This window comes from Sturnira hondurensis, unplaced genomic scaffold, assembly GCF_014824575.4.
Source record: "Sturnira hondurensis isolate 20B ecotype Veracruz unplaced genomic scaffold, ASM1482457v3 Scaffold0009906, whole genome shotgun sequence".
Classification (NCBI taxonomy): Eukaryota; Metazoa; Chordata; class Mammalia; order Chiroptera; family Phyllostomidae; genus Sturnira; species Sturnira hondurensis.
Genome location: NW_028082537.1, coordinates 1,903,174 through 1,909,173, shown reverse-complemented (window position 1 = coordinate 1,909,173; position 6,000 = coordinate 1,903,174).

Here is a 6,000-nt window from a genome sequence, read left to right as displayed (position 1 = left end):
TCTAGAAGAGTCAGAGAAATCTCTGAAAATGACCTGTTACAGGGCTCAAAGAAAATTTCAGAAAACTGCTTCTTCAATAGGCTGCAAGAAGACATGGCCCCAATGAACTGGGAAGAGAAGCCATAAAGATACTTAAGGTAAAAGTTTAACAGAATACAAGGATAAAATGAAAAATAAAGGGAACCAGAATAAATCATCCAAGTTCTTATTTTTATTTGCATCTATTTCCAGACTATAAACCTGCCATTGTTCTATCTATCTTAGTGTTAGTACCAAACCCTTGGTTGTAACTTTGTAAGACATTAATATGTGGTAGGGCGATACTGTCTTCATTTTCTTCAATAAGCATTTACAATTTTAAATTCTCTCTCAGAAAAATGCAATAAAAAGGAACTTTCCCATTATGATGAAGGGTATCTAGGAAAAACCTCCTGTAAATGTCATATATAATGGTGCACTATTGAAAACATATCCTTTAAACTTAGGAACAAGACAAGGATGCTAGCTATCACTGTTTCTATTCAATATTGTTTGAGAGGTCCTACCCAGTAAGATAAAAAGAGAACTAAAAAAATATAAAGATTTGAGAAGAAAAACAAAACTGGCATCAGATGACATGACTGAAAGCATAGGAATCTGGAGGGAATCTACAGATTAACTATTAGAACTGACATAAATGCTCACCAACCTTCCTGAGTACAAGATCAATTATCAAAATAAATTACATTCCTATATAATTAGGAAACATAAATTTTTAAAAGCTTCATGTACAATAGCAATATAAACTATAAAATACCCTTAGGACTTGAGGAGTCAAATAACAACAACCTAACCCCTCCCTACATCTGGGCTTGGAAACAACTGGAAGATAGATGGGGAAGTCAAGGGGGGGGCCTTCAAAACATCAGCATAGGTCTAATCAAAGCCAGGGCTTGAGACTTGGGAACATCTAGAGAAAGAGAGTTCAAGTAGAGGGAATAGAAATTGCCAAGATTCCCGAGAAGGAGCAAGCCTGGTAAGCTGAAGCAGCACGGTAGTAAGGAAGCTGGTGTGGCAAGAGCAGGGCGAAGGAGGAATGAAGTGGTTAAAGTTAGGGAGGCCAATTCAGGGGCTATGTTTGGATGGCAGATGTGGAAATAGTAAGAGGTTTTGTCAAGTAAACATTAAGCAATGATTCATGAAAATAATTAAATTGGCATAAGTACTAAAAATAAAAGGAGTTAAAATGCTAAAAATGAACATAGTAATAGGACATAATATGGCAAAGAATGAGTAGCCCAAGACATAATCTCTTACATGTGATGGGAAAACACAAAGTTCTTAATGATTAGTGTACACTCTGTTTGCCTCTGTGAACTGATTGATATCCATTCACAAACTTCAAAAAAAAATTCTGATCAAGGATGTTGACTTAAAAATCTATTGACATACAGCAAGAAAAGAGAGACTTCAAAGTGGATTGAGTTCGTTCACTGGTCCAAAAGAGTAACACTTCATTCTGAGAGTCAGAACAATTCCAGATCCTTATGAGTTAAAAAATACAAATAGCATATTTTAATCTGGATAATATAAATCAAAATTTCCATCTAGTTTTTATTGTTGCCAATGGGATGTTTTAGGTGAAGAATCTGGGAAATTTAAAAGAGAAGGCAAGCCGGTGTTGCCAGGGCCCAAGCAGTGATGGCAGGTCCTATAGGCAGGACACAACACTGCCCAGGGGAGAGGGCTACAGTAAGACACGAGAAGAAAGAAGGAAGAAAAATGAGAGATGTCACGAGATACTAGCCAGACATGGGTATAACCTCTTGGGGAACACCTCTAGGGGCTCCCAGAAATCTTTTCCAGAGACATTGCTAGAGGATGAAGTTGACACCTTCATGCATTTCCCACTCTAAGTTTTATTATATTTTAAAAATTAGAGAAAACACCCCTGGAAATAAAGGCCATATTTAGAGATGTTTGAGCTTGAGAGCTGAACAAAGCAAATGGTTGTTTACCTCTATAGACAACTCAAGGGTATAAGTCATATTAATACCATCTGTGCCTGTCTCGTAACAAAAGGCCTTCTTCACCCTTAAAAAAGATGAGACATAGTTTGTGCAGAATAATGAGGGTCTATGGGCAGGGAGGGAGCCAAAATTAAATCCCTGTTGGCTCTTCCACTTACTCAGGTGTATGAACACCACTGTAATCTAACCCCTTTGTTCTCAGCTTTTTGTTGTGAATATTACATTTAAAAATATATAGTACCTTGAGCAATGCTTTAAAAAATCTTTATTTTCATTAAAATAAACTACTGAAAAAAGAGCTAGCAGATTGAAGAGTTACTCTTAAAAAAGTGAAGGGTAGTTCTAAAGCTATATTAGTGAGGAAGTCAAGGGAAATGGAATCAAACAGTTTAAGCCTTGAGAACTTATCTCTTAAATACCCCAGCAAATCAGTTCTCACCATTTTGCATGAAATCAGAATTAGCTATGAACATTGATGTTTCTTTTTATTTTGTTCCATTTGAATGGTGTTTCTGATTTGGTCTACCATCAAAAAGAATGGAGATAAGAATCAAGCTGCCTTTGAAGACAGGAGCACAATGCTGGTGATAAAAGAGAGGACCTAGGCCAAGGTAGGGCCTTGAAGTCCACCTGGTGTTTATGCCAAAACATATTTTCTAGGGAGACTCAGATTTGGACCGCTGCCCTGTGCACAGTGCTCTTTCACTTCCCTGGCTTGTACGGAACAACGGAAACAGGTCCTGAGTGATTTTTTAAATGTGTTGAAGTGATACTGGAAAGCCCAGACGATGGCCGTGGATGCTGGAGAACCAGCTTTGGGGGATGTGCAGGAAGCAGGATGATAGGAAACAGCAGGAACTGGACTTGAGTGCTGCCAAGGAACCACCTGCGGGGCCAGTGGTATCCCTGCAGCACCCCCTTCCCCCCTTGGTGCCCTACACCCTACTGCCTGCCTCTCTGGCATTCAATTTATGTCTCTGGTAACTGTTTGTCAAGCTTAGGTCATACGTCTGCCCCCAAATGCAAACGAGACTAAGAACAGAAGATCTGGACTTTTTAGCAATGTTTCCCATACAACACTCACAAGATAGGGAATTCCTCACACAGAGGGGTTCCAGTGCTGGGCTGTCAAAAACAAAACAAAACAAAAACACAAAGTAGCCTCCTACAAATGTCCATGGCCCACCAGGTGTAAGGTGCAGAATGCAGTTGATTATTGCTGAACTCAAAATATGGCAAAAGTGCCCATTAAACAGTGTTCGAACTCCATGGTTTCCAGGAAAAAAAACAACAGTTCTAGTTGGAAGTGGTGAGCTTGTTCCTCAATTCTTCACTGATGTTCAAGAAGCTGTTGTGCCTTCATGCCGACAGTGACACATGAAGAGCTGTTTTGGGCCACTAACTTTGACAGTGTTTTGTGGATACAGGTCCATGCACACCAGTGCCCCATTGTTGGCTGCTGTTGCTGCATGTGAGGGAACACGCTGTCACATGCCTTGCCAACCAGCCTCTGAACAAGTTCCACTCAGATCTTGGGGGGCAATGGTGGGACCCTTGAACGTGGGATTAAGGGAGAATGACATGGAGTCAGTGTGCTTGAAATGACACCATGTGTGTGAGGGAGAAACTAATTAAAAGGCCAAGCTAAAAGACCAAAGATACTTTCTTCCATCTTGACATTTTGTAAAATAGACATGGATGTTTATATTATTTGCAAGAGAGAGAAATCCCTTAGAAAAGCTACCTGGTAAGCACTGACCCCATGTAAACCAACCGTGCACAATGCAGAAAATAAGGACACTGTAAATAAACCTGGATTGCTCCAAACAGCATCTATGCATATCTCATATACTAAAGTGGGAGAAGAAAAGGAAAATAAAAAGTATGAGTCTGAAGAAAGGTAAACTGTTTAAGCTATCTGGCACTTGATATCACAGCGATATCTAGCCAAAGGTATATATTATACAGGTTGTGTGGGGTTTTCTTCTTTTTTCTTTCCCCCATGAAAGTGCATGTCTGGCAACCTTCCCATGATTTGTGCATCTAGAGTGCTGTCTCTGTGCTGGGTGGTCAGCCGACTCTCCTAGAGTTTCACTTAGCAGTTCCCTTTTAACAAAATTTAAGTCCCAGAAAGGCCTCTGGGCCCTTCATGTGTTTTTCCTTCGCTGTTGCTCACAGCTGACTCATGTCAGTGGTCACTTAAAGTCTGTTTTTCTTGTTGTTTACTGACGTGTTAGAGATGTGTCTTACAGATGGCAGATTGTTTTAATGTTGGCTTATAACACGTCATGTCAATCAGTTTGCACTTCAGATATACTGAGTGCCAATTGAGCTACAGAAGGGTTAACACTTGGTGTGAGGCATCTTTATGACATTTGAAGGAAAAAATAGTTTGGCCTTAACAAAACCTGTGCTTTCAAAAAAGAGGAAGTATTTTTTCAGAACACAGCAGTAGAGAGATAAAACTAGGATAATTCAGTTTAGCTACTTTGGCCTGGGGTTCTTCAACAGATGTGATAACAGAATGTAAATATTGATATCCAGCTGTCAGCCTATTGGCCTTCCTCACAGAGGTTAGGAGAACTTGGCTTCTCTTGCTGAGAGCTGGCTAAGGGCAGACAGGAAATTCAAAAGAGAATATATTTATCAGATTTTTTCCTTCTCAGTATGAAGCTTTAAAAAAGAAAGAACACAGAGGAAATGAAGGGCTTCCTCTCCAATGGGTCTTGTTTGCTGGACTCCTACCTTTTTCATCTGTCACAGGTCCAAGGGACTAAGCAGCTGGCTCCTCTAAGCATGTTTCTAGTAGGTTAAAGTAGACCTTGATGGCAAATACCCAACCTGACTTAGCCACAAGGCACAGGGCTTGACCTTGAGAGCTTCGGGCTCACCACCAGCCTCTTTGGCTCCCCTGGGTCCTCTGTGTTTGCTTTCACCCGCTCTGGCTTGCCTTCCCATTTACTACGTGAGTGAGTGTTCCAAAGTGCCAGCCCCACCATGGCCTGTATGTAAAGCTTTCTGAGTGGGGCCTACTGCTTAGTGAAGTCCTTTCATTTGGTTTGTACTCTGACCATATGTGAATAAAGAAAATATTAGGTAATAATGAGTGCTATAATGAAATTAAACAGGGCAGAGAGAGAAAGTGACTGGGGCTAATTTGTATGGTATCAGAGAAAGCCTCACTGAGAAGGTAATATTTTTACTGAGATCTGAATGAAGAAGCAGCCAGCTATGTAAAGATCCAAGGGAAGATAAATTTAAGCAGATGGAATAACAGAAGGCCCTATAGCAGCTATTTGGAGAACACTGGAGCCCAGGGGGAAGGAAAAAGAACTGGAGTCACCCCATATTGGTGGCACTGGGCGTTACAGAGCCTTGAGTCTGTCTATGGCAAAGGCTTTAGATTTTATTTCATCAGTAATGATAGAATTTTAAGTAGGGGAGTTATATGATTTGGTGTACAGTTTCTAAATAGCTCCTCAGCTGCTATGTGGAAAATGAATTATGTATGTATGTGTGTGGTAGGGAATGGAAGAAATGATCTCAGTGACAAGACTGTCATAGCAGTCCAGGAAAGAGAGGCTGCTGGCTTAGGCTCAGGTGTAACAGTGGCAGGAGAGACAATGGATGGACTCAGGATGTGGTTTGAAGGTAGAGTTGACCCACCTTGCTGGTAAATTTGATGTTGGGAATGAGATACAAGGAGAACAGTACTACGATAGATGAGTTTTTGACTTGAGCAACTGGGGAAATGACAGTGCCATCTACTAATGTCATGAAAACTAGAGAAAGAACAGATCTGTAGAAGGGGACTTGAAGAATTCTTATTTGGCCTTAGGAACTGTGAGATAACTATCAGAAATGAAAGTGAAGATGTTAAGGCAATTAGATGTGCTATAGTTTATGTCAGAAACTCCAGGTCCGGGACTAGAATGTACTTAAAAAGCAAAATGAAAAAGTTCTTAAAAATTTTTTTCTTTTATTGATTCTA